Source organism: Zea mays, chromosome 5 (assembly GCF_902167145.1).
Source record: "Zea mays cultivar B73 chromosome 5, Zm-B73-REFERENCE-NAM-5.0, whole genome shotgun sequence".
Taxonomy (NCBI): domain Eukaryota; kingdom Viridiplantae; phylum Streptophyta; class Magnoliopsida; order Poales; family Poaceae; genus Zea; species Zea mays.
In genome coordinates this window covers 99,018,406-99,040,231 of record NC_050100.1, presented here as the reverse complement: position 1 = coordinate 99,040,231, position 21,826 = coordinate 99,018,406, and positions in this window count along the sequence as shown.

The following is a 21,826-nucleotide window of genomic DNA, read 5'->3' as shown; positions in this document are numbered from 1 at the left end:
CGGAGAGTCTAGTGGTGCACCGGACAGTCACTGTTCATTGTCCGGTGCGCCATCTGTGCCTGCTCTGACTTCTACGCGCGCAGTCCGTGCATTGTTCATGCACTGTTCACTTTTGCAGACGACCGTTGGCGCTGTTAGCCGTTGCTCCGCATGGTGCACTGGACAGTCTGGTGCTACACTGGACAGTCCGGTGAATTATAGCGGAGTGGCTCCTCGAAATCCTGAAGCTAGCAAGTTGGAGTTGATCCACCCTGGTGCACCGGACACTGTCCGGTGGCACACCAGATAGTTCGGTGCGCCAGACCAGGGCAACCTTCGGTTGTCTTTTGCTCCTTTCTTTTAAACCCTTTCTTGGACTTTTTATTGGTTTGTGTTGAACCTTTGGCAGCTGTAGAACTTATATTCTAGAGCAAACTAGTTAGTCCAATAATTTGTGTTGGGCAATTCAACCACCAAAATCATTTAGGAAAAGGTTTGACCCTATTTCCCTTTCAGGTCGTCCTTGCCCAGCCTGTGCCTCGGAGGTTGCTGCACGCTAAGACTAATTCGCCTGAAGCCGCGTGAAGAGAGAGTGTCGCCGCCACGTCGAGCGTGTGGCAACCGGTGTCTGGGTCACAGGGCGGAGGGGCGTTATTGTCCGCTGGTGCCAAGGGTCACCCGCGTGCAAGCAGCTGGTCGCGCGCGTCCTCGAATTTCCGGTGGTTCTTCGTCGGAGCACCCCGCGCGCCTGCTTCGCGGTCCGATGTGGTTGGCCTATTTGGGCATCCAATTGACCGGTGAGTCCGCACCCATTGTGTTTTGTACCAACTCAGTAGTGATTTTCGTAGGATTTTGTTAGAGATTAGCCTTGATGTTGCCGGCGAACTAGGGGCGGCAATGGCGCCGCCGCGGTTGAGAAGATCGAGTCGCCGCCGGCCTCACCTAGGATAGGATGGCCGTGGGCCCTTGAACTCGTGGGGGAGGGTCTTGATTAGAACATCAGATACCGGTTCGGCCTGGGTTCATCTCCGCCGTCCGCTGCGAATCAAACGGGTGGCAAACAATCTGAGTACTTAAAAGTATACACCATTGATGCGAGATCCAAGGAACCGCATTGCTCATGGATTCCGGATGGCGTTCGGTCTAATCCGGGCCGTCCAGGAAGGATCCAACGGCCCAAGATTCGTGATACCCCTTCGATGCGCGCTATTTTCACATGAGTCCCTGGTTTAATATAGAATCAACCCACGGTCCACTGCAGGGTTGGACTGAGTCTAGGGAATTTTATACGTTAGCCCCTGTGCTTTCCAGAAATTGAAGCACAGTTAGAAAATCCAGGAAAAATAAATAGAAAATGATTTTTAATGTAAAAAATAATTGTTAGAACTTAATTAATTCCTAAAAAATTCATACTTAGTCCAAATTAATCCATTACAGTTCCTATAATTTTGTAATAATGTTGTTTATCACATAATGTCTCTGTTTTGACATGAAAACCATATTAAAATTTATCTCTTAATTAATCTTGTATCAAATACGTAAAACCTTCATAAATTCATAACTTAAAATCCATAACTCCAAAATTAATGATTTATGTTCCTATGATCTTATTTTAATATGTAGATTATTAATATGTATTTTGTATACATGTTTGGTGTGATGCTAATTTCCTCTTTATACTATGCTTGTTTGTATTTTGGCGAGTAGAAGAGCTTGTGGCTGAGGATCCCGGTGTTCAGCAGGTAGAAGTTGCTGAGCAAGAGCTCATTGAAGGCAAGTTGTGCCCTTGACCACTTTTTACCCAATAATATTCTTTATTATCACTTATCAATGCATAGGTTTAATTTTGATGGGACCCAATATGTCACCCTAGACTGGTTATATTTTTACCTTTTTTACCCCTGAATCATTTGGGTAGTTTTGATATTGCCCTATATGGTTTTGGGTTAAATATTACATTATTTCCATGTTCCAATTATTCTGTTATTTTATTTATTATTCATGTCAAGGTCAATATTTTTAATTGGAACATGGAGCTTAACTTCAGAAACATGTGCCACCACAAGGGTGGAATGGGACGCCCTTGGCTAACTAACTAGGAAAGCTAGTTGAGGACTACCTTACCCGATAGGGGCAAGGGCAATAGGGGAGTAGGCATGTAGGGAGGTTCCCGGATTGATTTTGCTGCGATGGCGGTCAGACGGGAGATTCTTGCATTGCTCTTCCTAGAAACTGTAGCGGATTTTCTGAAGCTAGTGAAACTAGGTAAAGGCCTCATAGTATTGCCCTGCCTCACTTCCTTGGTAGAGGTGTGTGGGAGTCGCGATCCCTTGACAGATGGGTAACATGACTTGTGGGTACAGGGTACAACCTCTGTAGAGTGTAAAACTGGTATACTAGCCGTGCTCGCGGTCATGAGCAGCTCAGGACTCTCGCATGATTAAATTATGAAACTAAATTCAATTTGTCATTTGCATTGCATGGGATTTATTATTAATTTTGTTCTATTCTTATTATGGTTTGGTATTCACTTACATTTAGTAACTGCTAATAAAATTTGACCAACTACTAAAAGCAATGCTCAGCTTTAACCCCTATTATTGATCAGCCTTACACTTCACATGAACTCCCACCTTTGGTGAGTTCATGCACATTATTCCCCACGATTTGTTGAGCTATGATCTTTTGTGAGCTCACACTTGCGATATATGAACCCCCACAGGAGAAGAACATGTGGCCCAGGAGGAGCCGCACAATGAGGAGTTCGACTTGATCTAGGTGGCGTCTCCCAGTAGACTTTATGACGCCAAGGATGGACTTTAGTTCACTTTATATTTATATTTATTTTTGTAAGACTTCCTCTATGTAATAAATACTTTTATGATATTATGACATTTATCTCTATACACTCTGTTATTATATGTGATGTCTTCTTTGGTGCATATATGAGATGCACCCGACTTTATCCCTTAAATCCGGGTGTGACAGAAGTGGTATCAGAGGAAATGTTGATTGTAGGACGAAACCTAGATAGAAATGGACAAAACCCTTACCTACTTATCTTACTCTGATTCTTTCTATACTTATCTTGATCATGTCTCACCTTTGGCTGTTATACTCTGATTACTTTTATCTTTTCTACTCTAAGACAAGATGGATTTCACACCTTGGAATCCTACATTTATGACCTTTTAAGAGATAGGAGACCTAAGACAAAATTAAAACTATTTTCTCTATTTAAAAATGATTGGTTGACTGTTCTGATGATAAATTCCTGATTTGCTTCTTTGGTTGATTGAAATATTATAGAAGGACATCTTAGCATGTACCACCACAAGTTAATGTATTAGCTTTAATAGGTGACACACTAATCTACTTAGCTAATAAAACCCCCAAAGTAACATGTCTCGTAATTACTTGCCTTGTCTACAATTCTTTCTTCCTGACCCTGTGTTTCTAACTCAGATGGTCAATACCAGGAAGGGAGGCGGAATTGATCTACCCGCCAACCCATTCAACAGGAGGGTACTTAGACAGCAACAACAACAAGCAGAGATGAATCCTCCAAATCCTCCACCAGCCGGAACTAATCTAGCAGTTGCAGCCCAGATGCAGATAATGCAACAGATGGCTGATACTATGGTAGATATGCATGCGCAGATGTGACAGGAGCGTTAGGAGATGCACCAAGAGAGAGAAGAGATGCACCAAGAGGGAAGGGCGCAACAGCAGCGAGCACCACTGCCACTACCACCACCACCAGTTCCACCCCGGGACAAGCACCGAGAGTTCATGAGCCACAAGCCACCGACGTTCGCCAACTCTCCAGATCCTCTGCACACTGATGATTGGCTGAAGTCTATGGAGAAGATGTTGATTATTGCATAGTGCTCTGACCAGGAGAAGGTCCTCTATGCTTCTGGACGTCTGACTGGTCTTGCTGCTGATTGGTGGGATTCCTACACTACTGCCCACGATGCTGCTGATACTATCACCTAGGCGGAATTTGCTACTCAGTTCAGAAACTTTCATATTCCTACTGAACTGATGAAGATCAAGAAGAAGGAATTTCTATCGTTGAAGCAGGGGAGCATGTCAGCCAGCGAGTACCAAGACAGATTCATTCAGCTCTCTAGATATGCACCGGATGAAGTGGCTGAAGATGAGAGAAAGCAAGAACACTTCATCGAAGGACTTAATGGACCTCTGCAGTATGCTCTGGTGGCTCATACATTTCCATCATTCCAAAGGCTGCTTGACAAGGCCCTATTGAACACAAGCGTGTTCAGCTGGGGGACATGAAGAGGAAGGTGATCACCCAGGGATAGGGGAGCAGTAGCGTTCGCCCTCGCTATGTTCCACCCTAGGGTACATCGGTCCGCGCTGGAGGAGGCTAGCTGAGAGCACCTAGAGGGGGGGTGAATAGGTGATCTTGTAAAATCAAACACTAAATTGGCACAAACTTGATTATAAAGATATTAGTGCGAGTTAATCAAGTTTATGAAGCAAGCTCTTGCGAACACAAGCAATCACAGAGAGGAGCAACACAAGAGACATACGATTTTTATCCCGTGGTTCGGCCAAGTAATACTTGCCTACTTCCACGTTGTGGCGTCCCAATGGACGAGGGTTGCACTCAACCCCTTTCAAGTGATCCGATGATCAACTTGAATACCACGATCTTTCCTTTGAGATCTTTTCCCGTTTGCGAGGAATCTCCACAAGTTGGAGCCTCTCACCCTTACAAAGTGTTGATCACAAGAAGCACAAGAGTAAGGGAGGGAACACAACACACACAAGATTCAATCCGCAGCACACACACGCACAAGCCAAGACTTGAGCTCAAAGTACAGCACAGGGAGTTCACAACTCGAATGGAGCTCAAATCACTAACACAACAAATCAAATGCGTGGAGGCAGAGTCTGGATGTCTTAGTATGCTTAGAGAATGCTTGGTGTACTGCTCCATGCGTCTATGGGTCTCTTTTATAGCCCCAAGGTAGCTAGGAGCCGTTGGACATCAATTTGGTAGGCAATTCTTGCCTTCTGTCGAGTGGTGCACCGAACAGTCCGGTGCACCACCGGACAGCCACTGTAGCAGTCCGGTGATCGATTTCCTTCCATATGGGGCACAGCCGACCGTTGGTCCTTGGGATCGGTTGGCGCACCGGACACTATCTGGTGCACCACCGGATAGTCCGGTGATTTATAGCCACGTCGCCTTTCTCTTTTCCCGAGAGCGCCCAGTTGATGCCGAGCCAGCCCAGGGCACTGAACACTGTCCGGTGCACCACCGGACAGTCCGGTGTGCCAGGCCAGAGCTGGTGTTGGCTATACTTTGCCAATTCTTCTCCAATTCGAATCTTCTTTTCTTGGCACTGTTTCTAGCACTTAGATAACCATGTTAGTGTTTAAAAACAATTCACTGAGTCTAGAAACATACCCTGTTCTTGATTTCACACTTCTTACTCATTTGGCACACAAGAGCTCACTCAATATGTGCTGGACATCTAATCACCAAAATACTTATAGAAATGGCCCAAGGGCACATTTCCCTTTCACCAGCGCCTAGCTAGCTCAGTACATACCACACGAGACTCCACTGACTCGTCAGGCTGCCCCCACTGGCACCCCGGCAAAATTCTCAAGACAGAGTGCTGGTACCACATGCTACAAGTGTGGCAAGACAGGGCATTATGCTAATGTTTGTCCGCAGAGGATTGCTACTACACCCGTGCAGAACAAACAGCAGACCCTAGGATCTGGCAAAGGATTCACTATTGCCAGGGTTAATCAAGTCAGCGCTGATGCTACTTCTTAAGGAGCTGACATCACACTTGGTCTGTTTTATATTAATGCAATTCCTGCAGCAATATTATTTGATTCTGGTGCTACACATTCATTTATGTCTGCTCGATATGCCAACACAAATGAGTTACCACTGCAAAATATGAAAACACCAATGGTAGAATTACACCTAAAGGGCTTGTTGAGGCAAACTATGTGACACATAGATTGACATTGACAATTATGGGAAGAGAATTTTGGGCTACCCCTATAGTGTTAGAGGAAAGCAGTATATATCTGATCCTTGGTATGTCATGGTTAAGAAAGGCAAAGGTTGTTATACATTGTGCTAGGGGTACTATAGAACTCACCAGCTCTAAAGGAGAAAGAATTAAAGTTGAAATTATAGTAACTGCCTCTACCAGACCTGCTGTATTCTTAGTAGATGGGAAGTTTGTTGGTGACAACATCCGTGTGGTTAGGGGTTTCCCTGATGTCTTTCTAGAGGAGTTACCAGGGATGCCACCAAATAGGGAAGTTGAGTTTGTCATTGATCTCTTACCTGGGACTGCTCCTATTTCTAAATGGCCATACAGGATGTTCGTAGAAGAACTAAAAGAACTTAAGAAGCAGTTAACGGAGTTGCATGAGGCTGGGTACATTCATCCGAGTTCTTCACCTTGGGGAGCATCGGTTCTGTTTGTACAGAAGAAGGATGGATCACAGATGATGTGTGTGGATTATAGATCCCTTAATGATGTTACTGTGAAGAACAAGTATCCGTTACCCCGTATTGAGGATTTATTTGATCAAATGAGAGGTGCTAGGATATTCTCGAAGATCTCAGATCGGGGTATCATCAAATGAAGATTAGGCCAGCTGATATTCCCAAGACGACTTTTTCAACCTGATATGGTTTATATGAATTCACAGTTATGTCATTTGGACTAACTAATTGACCAGCCTATTTTATGAATCTGATACCTCTAGATTTTGGAAAAGCTTTCATGAGAATATGGATACAAAGTTGAGCTTCAGTTTGGCCTATCATCCTCAGACTGATGGCCAGACTGAAAGGACCAATCAAGTACTAGAGGATATGTTGAGAGCTTGTGCCCTTCAGCATGGAGGTAGTTGGGACAAGAGTCTACCATATACAGAGTTCTCATATAATAATAGTTACCAGGCCAGTCTGAAGATGTCACCATTCGAGGCTTTATATGGCAGGAAGTGCAGGACTCCTCTATATTGGGATCAGACTGGAGAAAGACAGTTCTTTGAGCCTAAACTTATTCAAGAGGCAGAAGGACAAGTCCGTATAATCAGGGAGAAATTGAGGGTAGCTTAGACCAGGCAAAAGAGCTATGCTGATAATCGAAGAAGACCACTAGAGTTTGAGGAAGGTGATCATGTGTACCTCAAGGTGTCACCACTTTGTGGAATGAGGAGATTCAAAGTTAAAGGCAAATTATCCCCTCGCTTTATTGGACCCTTCAGAATCTTTAGGCGAGTTGGGGAGATGGCCTACCAACTCGAGCTACCTGATCATTTATCTGATGTGCATGATGTATTCCACGTGTCTCAACTTAAGAAGTGTCTATGTGTCCCCTTCGCGCTACAAACTTTATAAAGAGCCCCTATGTTTAGTTATAATAAACCTGTCGTCCCTTGGTATAGAAAGATCAATGCGCTTAGGTCCTAAAATTTACAAAGTAATCCTTGAGCTAATAGGAAATAGTGGTCGCAGTCCGAGACTGTTTAAATTAAGTAAATCAGAGATAATAATTTCTAGTATAAAAATATTCTAAACTTAGAAAAACCATAACTTCTTTATTTTAACCTCCGTTTTGGTCTGTTCCAGTTGTGCTAGCTTCATAATAAAATTGTCTACACATTCAAAACATTATTAGTGTCATTCCACATACTTTTATATTTATTTAACTTATGTTAATTGATTAACCATTCTAGCCAAAGTCAATCTGACTATAATTATAATCTGACTAAGATGATCTCTACTCAAGGTATAACTTAGATTAAAAGTGAATTAGTTAATTATTTATAATATTATTCTTACAAGCTTATATTATTTAACAGAGGAGATACTTTTATTGTTAAACCACCTAAGTCTTCCGAAAACCATATCTTTGCAACCATAACTCTGAATTTAGTGGTTCTCGAACCTACGATCTCATAGCGGCATGTAGAATATTTTTACGCTCTTTGTTCTCATGTTTGGTGTATTGTTATTTTATGTACTTCTTGTTTATTTGTATGTATTGCTACAAGTAGTAGGAGGTTACGAGTCACTCGAAGACCAATTTGGTGAAGTACCTGAGATCTCGAGTCTAAGGCAAGTTGTGCCCTTAATCACTTTTCTTTACCTAATAATATTCATGTTAATCACTGTGACATGCTTAGGTTAATTTAATGGGATCTAATAGGTTTCCCTAGTATTGTTTACCCCCACACCTTGCAAACAAATGAACTATTGGGTAGACTTGTTATTGCTCTACCTGGTTTTGGGATTAATGTTATACTGAATTATGATCATGTTCCAATTGTGTTGTTGATTTAATTATTGTTCATGTCAAGATTACTGTGTTAATGGGAACATGGAGAACTGAAAGTTGCCTAGAGGGGGGTGAATAGGCAAGTTAAAACTTTTTCAACAAAAAACTAGAAGCAAATTGGGTAAAACTGAATTGATCTCGAAATTCACCCAGTTAACTTTGGAAATGAGATGTTCTAGATAATCCACAGGGTTCAAAGTAGTAGATCTGAGAAGGGCACATCTCAAAATCCACACACCAAAAAGATATGAACAAATCTTTCATGGAAGGGTGAGAGAATGAAGAACACAAACAAAACAATGAACAAGAACACAAGAGACACAAGATTTATCCCGAGGTTCGGTCACACCACAAAAGGTGCCCTACTTCCTCGTTGAGGCGCCCACAAAGAGCCGGGTCTCTTTCAACCCTAATCCTCCCTTTGCCGACCACAAAGGTCAAGCTCACACACTAATCTTTGCTCAAACGAGCGGGTAATACAAACTTTCTTGTGGTCTTCCACAAGATTTGGAGACTCACAAGAGACACCTAGTCGTCTAGGAGCTAGAAGCTCCAAGAGTAATGAATCCACAAAGAACTCGATGTAGTACCAAAGCTCGAATCAAGAAGAAGAGCAAGAGAGATTTAGAGATGAAGCACAAAACCGCAGCTCTCAAGCTCACTCAAAGATTTCTCTCCAAAGATTTGAAATGGAAGAGGCAAGAGATGTGTGAGAGAGAGAGGGAGGTGTTTCTTGGGTTAGAAATGGAGTTCAAATCGTGCTCACTGCTTTGGGGTGAGAGGTAGGAGTGAGTATATATAGGTGGAGCTCAAAACTAGCCGTTTGGGCAGATTTTTCTGCCTGAGACCGGTTGAACCGCCCCCTAGGGCGGTTGAACCGCCCCTGGCAGGCCTGGCAGCCTGTCTGCCAGTCTGACTGGCAGACTGACGCGCAGACTGACCGCAGACTGGTCTGGGTTGACCAGACCGGTTGAACCGCCCCCCAGGGCGGTTGAACCGCCCCTGACACCTCTGGCGACCTGTTTGCCAGTCTGACTTGCAGACTGTTGGTCAGAGGTCAGAGAGGTCAGAGACCAGCTGAACTGCCCCTCAGGACCAGTTCAACCGATCTTGACGAGAGAGTTTAGGAGAGAAAACCCCAGCTCAACTGCCCCGAGGCAAGTTCAGCTGGTGTATAGTCAAAGAGGTTCACAGCTGAAGTTGAGTTCAGCTGAAGTTGAGAAAGCTCAACTCAGCTGAAGTTCAGCTCAGCTGCAGCTGAAGAAGCTCAACTCAGCTGAAGTCAAGTTCAGCTGGAAAACTCAGCTGCAGTTGAAGAAGTTCAGCTGCTTTTTAGCAAGAACACTCTAGGTTTCTCAACCCTAACCAAGGTCAACCATAGAACGTAAAAGAGATTTTTGCTTTTCAAAAATAGCTTTTGAATAGAGAGGTTTGAGCTTTGGCAAACACCAACCTTCTTTTTGGATCCCCTTTATAGTACGACGATTCCTATACTCAAGTTAAATAAAATATAATGAAGTAAACTCCTTGAGTCGTTGGTGTCTCATGTGTGATTTCTCCATGGCATTGCTTCATAAGGATCACAAACATCTTTGTCTCACCTTTTGAAGCAAACTCAAATCAAACCCTGTGACTTGTACCATATCACCTTATATGAGTTCAAATCATGGCTTCAAGTCACCTTACTGATGCATCAACATGTTATAACTCTTCATAGCTGATTAGTTCATCGACTTAGTGCAAGTACTCTCTTCTTCACCTTAGCCATGGTACCTCGGTCCATAAGCCGTCGCTTGGCCTTCACCTTCGCTTAGTTCCTCGAAGCCCTTTCCTTGCTATCTTCACCCTATCAAGCCATTCTTGAGTCACATCATATTGAGCATCCATTGAGAGAATCATTTCTTCAATATTGTGAACCTTGCTTGAATGTCATCTAGATATAACTGCTAAGATCAATCAAGCTCTAGTTTGATTCTCATAGAAGCATATATGGACTGATAGTAATATGGTCTAGCCAATTCACGATTCCTCATATCTTATTCACTTTGGCTTGACCAATCCTCTTAATCACTTCATCCTCTGTTCTGATCATATGTATGTAGTGATTTCTCAGGTCTTGTCCATATATATTCAAACCAATACAGAGACCATATTATATCCATTTGCATTGTCTCATTGATTATTTAACCTCGTGTTGAACCTTTGTTCACTGATCATTATACACTATTCAAGTATGTTCATCATACTGAATTTCCTGTTCAACACTTAGCAAACTCGTTAGACCTTTAAATGTGTTGTTATCCAAATCACCAAAACTCACAAAAGGGATGAATGCACTTTCAATCTCCCCCTTTTTGGTGATTGATGACAACACATTTAAAGCTTACATAAGATTTGATAAATAAGATTTTGAATCCTATGATATAGTTTCCTCCCCCTAAATATGTGCATTTCAGAAAATAACACTTTTGTACTCAAATGCCAAAACCACATATTTGGGTCAAAGTATAGACAACTTATATCATACTATTCATAGGGTGCAGTGTGTCATAAAATAAACGTGATGCTCATGACATAGTATGCACTCATCAATTTTCTACATCTTATGTTTTTCTTATGATTCCCCATATTGTTAATTATTTCTCCCCTTTTTAAAAGTCTTCTAACACTTAGTTACATAAGACTAAAGGTAAGCTTTAATGCATAATTTCTCCCCCTTTGTCATAAATCTCCAAAAAGGATACAAAGAATATAAAGGATCGAAATTATGATTAAGCGAGATGTGAACACACTATCATGAAAGGGATCCTTAGATGGCACAAAGGTAATGGATAAGTGTCATAAGTGATGTACCTTTGCGTTTTACCTTTTCAAGGGGTTTCCAGACTTGTGTTGGATTTAGAATTCATTTGCAAGCTCTTGTTGGCATAATTGTGACATAGGTCCAAAACATCAAATGAAGATTGTCATACTAACTGAAAGATAAATCTTGATACCTGGAGTCTAGATGTCACCTAGCATTTTCTTATCACAACAAGAGGCAACATGAAAAATGCACAAGTATGGATTATACAACTAGTGATCATTTACGATGATATCAATTGAAAAACACCAATTGATACAATTTGATAGATAAGCATATCACTAATAGCATATTACACTAAGTTCTCCTCAATTTTTAGTGCACACATATATATAAATTCAATTGATATCTGTTGAGAGTACTTATTTGCACCTTAAAGTACCATTGGCATAAAAGGAGTATCAATTGAACATAATTGTCGGCGTTTCGAGACCGGGGGGTCCCTTGGGCCGACGAGTGAGTGTCGCCGCGTGCCCCAGCCCAGATGGGTCGAGCGCGAGGGCGAGCGCGAAGGGGGGAGAGCGAGGAGGCCGGAGACCGGCGTGAGAGAGGTGGGAATCCCGCGGCCTTCGTGTTCGTCCCGCGCCCAGGTCGGGTGCGCTTGCAGTAGGGGGTTACAAGCGTCCACGCGGGTGAGGGAGCGAGCGGCTTCCAAGCGAGCGCCTGTCTCGTCCTCGTCCCCGCGCGGCCAACCCTCTCTAAGAGGGCCCTGGTCCTTCCTTTTATAGGCGTAAGGAGAGGATCCAGGTGTACAATGGGGGGTGTAGCAGAGTGCTACGTGTCTAGCGGAGGAGAGCTAGCGTCCTAAGTACATGCCGATGTGGCAGCCGGAGAGATTTTGGCACCCAGCTGGTGTGATGTCGTGGCCGTCGGAGGAGCGATGGAGCCTGGCGGAGGGACAGCTGTCGGAGCGGTTGGGCCCTTGCTGACGTCCTCTTGCTTCCGTAAGGGGGCTGAGAGCCGCCGTCGTCACAGGGTATGCGGGGCGCCATCATTGCCTATCTGGCGGAGTGAGCCAGACGGGACACCGGTCTTGTTTCCTGCGGCCCGAGTCAGCTCGGGGTAGGGCGATGATGGTGCCTCCTGTTGACGTGGTTGGCCTGCGCCCTAGGTTGGGCGATGTGGAGGCTCCTCCGAAGCTGAGGTCGAGTCTGTCTTCCATGGCCGAGGCCGAGTCCGAGCCCCTGGGTCGGGCGAGGCGGAGGTCGTCGGTAGAGGCCGGGGCGGAGTCCGAGCCCTAGGGTCGGGCGAAGCGGAGTTCATCATCTTCTAGGGCTGAGCCCGAGTCTGAGCCCTGGGTCGGGCGGAGCGGAGTTCGCCGTCTTCCGGGGCCTAGCCCGAGTCCGAGCCCTGGGTCGGGTGGAGCGGAGTTCGCCGTCTTCCGGGACTTAGCCCGAGTCCGAGCCCTGGGTCGGGCGGAGCGGAGTTCGCCGTCTTCCGGGGCCTAGCCCGAGTCCGAGCCCTGGGTCGGGCGGAGCGGAGTTCGCCGTCTTCCGGGGCCTAGCCCGAGTCCGAGCCCTGGGTCGGGCGGAGCGGAGTTTGCCGTCTTCCGGGACTTAGCCCGAGTCCGAGCCCTGGGTCGGGCGGAGCGGAGTTTGCCGTCTTCCGGGACCTAGCCCGAGTCCGAGCCCTGGGTCGGGCGAAGCGGAGCTTCCTATGGTGCCTTTGGCAGGGCCTGGCTGCCTGTCAGTCTCACTCTGTCAAGTGGCACTGCAGTCGGAGTGGCGCAGGCGGCGCTGTCCTTCTGTCAGGCCGGTCAGTGGAGCGGCGAAGTGACGGCGGTCACTTCGGCTCTGCCGGGGGGCGCGCGTCAGGATAAAGGTGTCAGACCACCTTTGCATTAAATGCTCCTGCGACTTGGTCGGTCGGTGCGGCGATTTAGTTAGGGTTGCTTCTTAGCGAAGGCAGGGCCTCGGGCGAGCCGGAAATATGTTCGCCGTCGGAGGGGGGCCTCGGGCGAGACGGAAATCCTCCGGGGTCGGCTGCCCTTGTCCGAGGCTAGGCTCGGGCGAGGCGTGATCGAGTCGCTCGAATGGACTGATCCCTGACTTAATCGCACCCATCAGGCCTTAGCAGCTTTATGCTGATGGGGGTTACCAGCTGAGAATTAGGAGTCTTGAGGGTACCCCTAATTATGGTCCTCGACAGTAGCCCCCGAGCCTCGAAGGGAGTGTTAGCACTCGCTTGGAGGCTTTCGTCGCACTTTTTTGCAAGGGGACCAGCCTTTCTTGGTTGCATTTTGTTCCGGTGGGTGCGCACGAGCGCACCCGCCGGGTGTAGCCCCCGAGGCCTCGGAGGAGTGGTTTCACTCCTTCGAGGTCTTAATGCCTCGCATAATGCTTCGGCTGGTCTGGTTGTTCCCTCATGCGAGCTGGCCGTAGCCCGGGTGTACGGTCGGGTCCCAAGTTCTCGGGCTGGTATGTTGACGCTGTCAACGGTTCGACCGGAGCCGGGTTTGCGAGAGCAGCCCCCGAGCCTCTGCATAGGGCGAGAGGGCGATCAGGGACAGACTCGGCTTTTTTACATATGCCCCTGCGTCGCCTTTCCGCAAGGAGGAGGGGGGGGGAAAGCGCCATGTTGCCCTCGATGGGCGCCGAACATGGTGTCTCCGGTGAGCTGCAAGCGGGTAATCCGAGTGGACGTCCGTGCCCCGTTCGTTAGGGGTCGGCTAGGGGCCCAGAGGCACGCCCAAAAGTACCTGCGGGTGATCTGCCGGACCCGTTCCCCTGGCGACGGGGTCCGAGGGCTCGATGCCTCCCTCTGATGGGATTCCGTTACAAGATCGCTCCCGCTGGTCTCGGAAATGTCCTAGGGTACCTCGGGAGCGCAGCCCGAGCCTTGGTTATGTATCGAACGTACCCATGGTCATCCCTCGCTCGGCGTCTGAGGTGGCTGTGAACCCTTCGGGGGCCAGCCTTCGAACCCCTCATCAGTAATGGGCGCGGAGCCCGAGTAGCCTGAGGCGGCCGTGGAACCCTTCGGGGGGCTGGCCTTCGAATCTCTGACCAGTAGTGGGTGTAGGGCCCACGCGACCTGAGGCGGCTGTCGAACCCTTCGGGGGGCCAGCCTTCGAACCTCTGATCAGTAGGGAGGCTCGGAGCCTGGTTCCTTCACGGGGAAGGATCCTTTTCGGGGTATCCCCCTTTCCCGGTCCCTCTTGCAAGAGAGAGAGAAAGAGGGAAAAAGGAATAGGATGCGAAATCGAACGACGCGACGTACCTTTACTGACGCGGTCATTATGGCGAAGGCGAAGCGTCGCCCGCTTCTCTTGCCAGAGGCGCCGCCTGTCCCGCCGCGGAGTTAATGCGACGGGGCGAGTGGTTGGCGGGGCGGCCGTTGCGCGTGCGCGAGCCGTTCGAGGAACGGATCACGGGCGCGTTGTCTCCACGCCGTGAGAGGGGGTTCTCTTGCTGCCCCCGGATGGGACGTGAGCTTAGCTGACGACGTGACCGCTGCTCCCGCCCGTCTGCCACCGTCATTACTGCCGACCCATTTTTGGCCGCATTGACCGCCGCGCCAGGCTGGCGCTGCTGGGTCGTGCGCTGGGTCGCTTCGAGTCGCGGTATTGGTTCCGCAATCGAGGAGGCGCGGTGGTGGCGCAAGTGGCGGTGCAGTTGCATGCACGAAGCAGTCGGCGTGCCGGTTGCATGACGCGTGGGCCTGGGCCTCCAGGCTGGGCGTGTTGGGAGTCGAAGAAGCGCGCCCACTTGGCGCGGTTGCATGCCGCCTGCATGGCTGCCCGCCCCTTTCGCCCGTTAGTCTGGGCAAAAGCGGAGGGTCACTTGTAACCGCTGGGCGGTCGTGTGCACCGCGCGCGGCGGTTTGGCTTCTTCTGCTCTGAGCCGGCTTGCATGACATGCGGGACCCAGCCCCCGTGCCGCAGGGGAGGGCCTTGGAGCGTGTTGGAGAAGACTCAGCCCGTGACGGCTGGGGGCGCAAGTAGGGAGAGTTGCCTTTAAAAGGAGGGTGACCCCCTTCGGAAGGCGACCATGTCTTCACGCTCCCTTATGCATCGTGTCTTTCCACCTTCCAAGCCCCCGGATGGGGGATACCCGCCGTCTTTTCGCCTCATCGTTGGAGGAACGCAACTCCGTGGGAGTTGGTACCTTTCAGCCATCGTTCGGCTTCAAGGATTTTCATCATGCAGCCCGGCTGCACCCCTCCGCCGGCGGTCACCCAAGATGGTGACCTCCAGCTTGATGGTGGGGAAAGCGAGCCGGGCTGCGGCCTCTACCCCTCCCTCAGCCTCAAGGATTTTCATCACCAGGGCTGGGGAGGGGAGTGTGCCGAGTTGGGGTCGGCCCCTGCGTGGGCGGTGGCCCGCTCCTTCACTCAGTGATCGAAGGGAAGGGCGGTCGTCGTCCGTGGCGCCGGCAGCTGCACCGTGCCTGGCTCTCGGACGCGAGTGGCTTCGGAGCCGCTCGCGGCGCCGGCGTCTGCCACGGCAGCTGGAAGAGGTTCTTCCGCCGACGAGATAGCCAGGGCCGGCCACGGACCGACCTCCAACTCTACGGCCTTCTGCCCGTCCTTGCCTCACAAGTTTGGGCATGGACGGGGGCCTCCTGGCTGCAGCACCCGCCCTGAGGTCAGTGCTGCCGCTGTTCGGCCCCCCGGAGCAGAAGTCGTCGTCGTCGCTGCTGCTGGAGCGGGCGACGGGGCGCCGTTCGTTGGTCTTCTGTTGCTCCGCAGGCCCTCCCCCATCGAGTGGGGTTGTTCGTACCTGCGGAGGGGGAACCGGAGTTCCGTTTGTAATGGCACTTCGAATGCCAGTGTTTTTGTTCATTATGGCTGTCGAGGCCTGAACATGTATGTAATTTTGGCACGGAGCCGTGTTTTTTCCCCATTTTCGAGCACTAAGACTCGCCTGTTGGTTGCCTGAACCGCTTCACCAAGCGTGAGTCGCCCCGTGTCAAGGTGACGAGTGAGGTATCCGTATCCCGGAGGCGTAGGAGTCCCTCGGCTCGGTCGGCCTTATTGTCTGAGGCTTCTCCAGCTTAGTTAAAGGGACCCCTTGGTCGCTCTTCGATGAGCCGAGGCCAGGGGTAGCGATATCAGCATGAACAGGGGCAGAGTTGGCTCGAAAATGAAACCTGGTTGGCCGGAGCCTAGCCGGGTCGTCCGTTGGCGGGACCGATGCCGGAGTTGACCAGCCGAGGCCTCGGGTCGGGCTGGCGCCCTTGGAAGATGGTTGGCCGAGGCCCCAGGGGTGACCGGCCGAGCCGCCTGCTCGGGCCGGATTCCCGGAGAAGTCCCTGGCAGCGATTGCCCGGGCGTGGCGATGACGTTGTCCTTCAGAGTGGAAATCCTTGGACCGCGTCGCCGTCCGAGGCTGGGTCGGTCTTCGCCGAAGGTGTCGTCGATGCCGAGGGTGCTGCTGCCCCCTTCCAGCGTCAAGACCCGAGCCTGCAGGATCAGATTGTCTTGTAGCGTGTGCCTTCTACGGCCGCCGAGGCCAGAACACACACCCTCGCTGCGTTGTAAAGTTGCGTCTCTTTTCCTCTTGTTTCGAGTATCTGGACTTTTTTGTCGGTAACAGGGAGGTTTGTGCGAGCGAGAGTTGCTTCTCGTGGAAGGTGATGAGTGAGGTATCCGTATCCCGGAGGCGTGGGAGTCCCTCGGCTCGGTCGGCCTTGCCGCTTACGCGCACTTTCACCCGTCCATGAGGCTCTATCACCGACTCAGTCAAGAAGGCTCGAAGGATCGCTTCGGCAGAAGAGCTTCCGAATGTAAAGACTTGTTCGGTCCGCGGAACCACTTATCCGAACGTGAGTTACTTATCACAGAAGGTGATGAGTGAGGTATCCGTATCCCGGAGGCGTAGGAGTCCCTCGGCTCAGTCAGCCTTGGCTGCTTACGTGTACTCCGTCGTTTTCAGGATCCACTTTTCGAAGTAGTCGAAAAGCACGAAAGATATTCTGGCAGAAGAGATCTTTTTTCGAGGAAAATTTCAACGCAGAGGGGGTTCCCCCCTTTTAGCCCCCGAGGGAGGGTCGGGCTTTGCCGAGGCGAGGCCGACCCTTCCTTGATGACTAAACTTTGCGTGGGTGCGAGGTATATGAACAACTTGAAAACATCTTAAGGGTAGAAGCGACGTAGCTGTTGGATGTTCCAAGCGTTGCCGTAGACCTCGCCTTGACTGTTGGCCAGCTTGTACGTTCCGGGCTTCAGAACTTTGGCGATGACGAATGGCCCCTCCCAAGGGGGCGTCAGCTTGTGCCTCCCTCAGGCGTCTTGTCGCAGCCGAAGCACCAGGTCGCCCACCTGGAGGTCTCGGGACCGGACCCCTCGGGCGTGGTAGCGTCGCAGGGACTGCTGGTACCGCGCCGAGTGTAGTAAAGCCTTGTCCCGAGCCTCTTCCAGCTGGTCCAGCGAGTCTTCTCGGCTGGCTTGGTTGCTTTGATCGCTGTAGGCCCTCGTCCTCGGGGAGCCGTATTCCAGGTCTGTGGGCAAGACAGCCTCGGCCCCGTAGACTAGGAAGAACGGCGTGAAACCCGTGGCTCGGCTCGGCGTTGTCCTCAGACTCCAGACCACTGAGGGGAGTTCCTTCATCCATCGCTTGCCGAACTTGTTGAGGTCGTTGTAAATCCGAGGCTTGAGCCCTTGTAGAATCATGCCATTGGCACGCTCTACTTGCCCATTTGACATGGGATGAGCCACGGCGGCCCAGTCCACCCGGATGTGGTGATCCTCGCAGAAGTCCAAGAACTTTCTGCCGGTGAACTGGGTGCCGTTGTCGGTAATGATGGAGTTCGGGACCCCGAAGCGATGGATGATGTTGGTGAAGAACGCCACCGCCTGCTCGGACCTGATGCTGTTCAGAGGTCGGACCTCGATCCACTTGGAGAATTTGTCGATGGCGACCAGCAGGTGCGTGTAGCCCCCGGGCGCCTTCTGCAAGGGGCCGACGAGGTCCAGACCCCACACAGCAAAGGGCCAGGTGATGGGTATCGTCTGTAGAGCCTGAGCGGGCAGGTGGGTCTGCTTCGCATAGAATTGACACCCTTCGCAGGTGCGGACAATTCTAGTGGCGTCATCCACCGCCGTTGGCCAGTAGAAGCCTTGTCGGAAAGCATTCCCGACAAGGGCTCGAGGCGCTGCGTGATGGCCGCAAGCCCCCGAGTGTATCTCTCGCAGGAGTTCCTGACCTTCGGTGACGGAGATGCATCGCTGGAGGATGCCTGAGGGGCTGCGGTGGTAGAGCTCCTTCTCATCGCCCAGCAAGACGAACGACTTGGCGCGTCGCGCCACCCGCCGAGCCTCGGCTCGGTCGAGGGGTAGCTCTCCTTGGTGGAGATATTGCAGGTACGGGGTCTGCCAGTTTCGATCAGGCGTGGCCCCGCTTCGCTCCTCCTCGATGCGCAGTGCCTCACCCTCGGAGGCCGAGGGTACCTCGGGCTGAACCGAGGGCGCCTCGGGCTGTGCCGAGGGTACCTCGGGCTGGGCCGAGGGTACCTCGGGCCAGGTCGAGGGCGCCTCAGGCTCGGGCGAGTCGTCGATCTTGACGGAGGGTTGGAGCAGATCCCGGGAGAAGACGTCCGGGGGAACCGTTGTTCGCCCCGAGGCTATTTTAGCCAGCTCATCCGCAGTCTCGTTGTAGCGCCGAGCGATGTGGCTGAGCTCGAGCCCGTAGAACTTGTCTTCCAAGCGCCGAACCTCATCGCAGTAGGCCTCCGTCTTCGGGTCGCGGCAGTGGGAGTTCTTCATGACTTGGTCGATGACGAGCTGCGAGTCACCGCGGGCGTCGAGGCGCCTGACCCCTAGCTCGATGGCGATCCGCAACCCGTTGACCAGAGCTTCATACTCAGCCACATTGTTGGACGCCGGGAAATGGAGGCGTAGCACATAGCGTAGGTGTTTCACGAGGGGCGAGACGAAGAGTAGGCCCGCGCCGGCTCCCATCTTCATCAGCGACCCGTCGAAAAACATGGTCCAGAGCTCCGGTTGGATCGGAGCCGTCGGTAGCTGGGTGTCGACCCATTCGGCTACGAAGTCCGCCAAGACCTGGGACTTGATGGCCTTCCGAGGGCGAACGAGATTGCCTCGCCCATGATTTCCACCGCCCACTTTGCAATCCTGCCCAAGGCCTCTCGGCACTGGATGATCTCCCCCAGGGGGAAGGATGACACCATAGTTACCGGATGAGACTCGAAGTAGTGTCGCAACTTCCGCCGCGTCAGGATCACTGCATACAGCAGCTTCTGAACTTGTGGGTAGCGGATCTTGGTTTCGGACAGTACCTCGCTGACGAAGTAAACTGACCTCTGAACGGGCAATGCATGCCCCTCTTCTTGCCTCTCGACCACAATCGCGGCGCTGACCACCTGAGTGGTCGCGGCGACGTTGACCAAGAGGGCTTCTCCGGCAGCTGGAGGCACCAAGATAGGCGCCTTTGTGAGGAGCGCCTTCAAGTTCCCGAGAGCTTCCTCGGCCTCAGGGGTCCAAGTGAAGCACTCGGCCTTCCTTAAGAGGCGGTACAGAGGCAGACCTCTTTCGCCGAGGCGTGAGATGAAGCGGCTCAGAGCCGCGAGACATCTCATGACCCTTTGTACGCCTTTCAAGTCCTTGATGGGCCCCATGCTGGTGATGGCTGCGATCTTCTCCGGGTTGGCTTCGATGCCCCGCTCGGAGACGATGAACCCCAAGAGCCTGCCCCGGGGCACCCCGAAGACACACTTCTCGGGATTGAGCTTGACACCTTTCGCCTTGAGACATCGGAATGTCACTTCAAGGTCGGAAAGGAGGTCGGAAGCTTTCCTCGTCTTGACTACGATGTCATCGACGTAGGCCTCGACCGTGCGACCGATGTGTTCGCCGAACACATGGTTCATGCACCGCTGGTACGTCGCGCCCGCATTCCTCAAGCCGAACGGCATGGTGACATAGCAGTACATGCCGAAGGGCGTGATGAAAGAAGTCGCGAGCTGGTCGGACTCTTTCATCCTGATTTGATGATACCCTGAGTAGGCATCGAGGAAAGACAGGGTTTCGCACCCAGCAGTGGAATCCATGATTTGATCGATGCGAGGCAGAGGGTAGGGAACCTTCGGACATGCTTTGTTGAGACCTGTGTAGTCTACACACATCCGCCATTTCCCCCCTTTCTTTCTCACAAGCACAGGGTTGGCAAGCCATTCGGGATGGAATACCTCTTTGATGAACCCTGCCGCCATCAGCTTGTGGATCTCCTCGCCTATCGCTCTGCGCTTCTCCTCATCGAATCGGCGCAGAGGCTGCTTGACGGGTCGGGCTCCGGCCTGAATATCCAGCGAGTGCTCGGCGACATCCCTCGGTATGCCGGGCATGTCCGAGGGACTCCACGCGAAGACGTCGGCGTTCGTGCAGAGAAAGTCGACGAGCACTGCTTCCTATTTGGGGTCGAGCCCGAAGCTGATTCGGATCTGCTTGGAGGCGTCGCCACTGGGGTCGAGGGGGACGGCCTTAACCGTCTCCACTGGCTCAAAGTTGCCGGCATGACGCTTCACGTCTGGCACCTCCTTGGAGAGGCTTTCCAGGTCGGCGATGAGGGCCTCGGACTCGGCGAGGGCCTCGGCGTACTCCACGCACTCCACGTCGCATTCGAACGCGTGCTTGTACGTGGGGCCGACGGTGATGACCCCGTTGGGGCCCGGCATCTTGAGCTTCAGGTAGGTGTAGTTGGGGACGACCATGAACTTCGCGTAGCATGGCCTTCCCAGAACCGTGTGGTAGGTTCCTCGGAACCCGACCACCTCGAACGTCAGAGTCTCCCTTCGGAAGTTGGAGGGCGTTCCGAAGCAGACGGGAAGGTCGAGTCGTCCGAGGGGCTGGACGCGCTTCCCGGGAATGATCCCGTGGAAGGGCGCAGCGCCTGCTCGGACGGAGGACAGATCAACACACAGGAGCCTGAGGGTCTCGGCGTAGATGATGTTGAGGCTGCTGCCTCTGTCCATAAGGACCTTGGTGAGCCTGACGTCGCCGATGACGGGGTCGACGACGAGCGGGTATTTCCCCGGGCTCGGCACGTGGTCGGGGTGGTCAGCTTGGTCGAAGGTGATGGGCTTGTCGGACCAGTCTAGGTAGACTGGCGCCGCCACCTTCACCGAGCAGACCTCCCGGCGCTCTTGTTTGCGGTGCCGAGCCGAGGCATTCGCCGCTTGCCCACCGTAGATCATGAAGCAGTCGCGGACCTCGGGGAACTCTCCTGTTTGGTGATCTTCCTTCTTGTCATCGTCGCGGGCCCTGCCACCCTCCGCGGGTGGCCCGACCCTGTGAAAGTGACGCCGAAGCATGACGCACTCCTCAAGGGTGTGCTTGACGGGCCCCTGGTGATAGGGGCACGGCTCCTTGAGCATCTTGTCGAAGAGGTTGGCACCTCCGGGGGGCTTCCGAGGGTTCTTGTACTCGGCGGCGGCGACAAGGTCCATGTCGGCGGCGTCACGTTTCGCTTGCGACTTCTTCTTGCCTTTCTTCTTGGCGCCGCGCTGAGTAGACGCCTCGGGAGCATCTTCCGATGGGCGGCCCTGGGGCTGCTTGTCCTTTCGGAAGATAGCCTCGACCGCCTCCTGGCCGGAGGCGAACTAGGTGGCGATGTCCATTAGCTCGCTTGCCCTGGTGGGGGTCTTGCAACCCAACTTGCTCACTAGGTCGC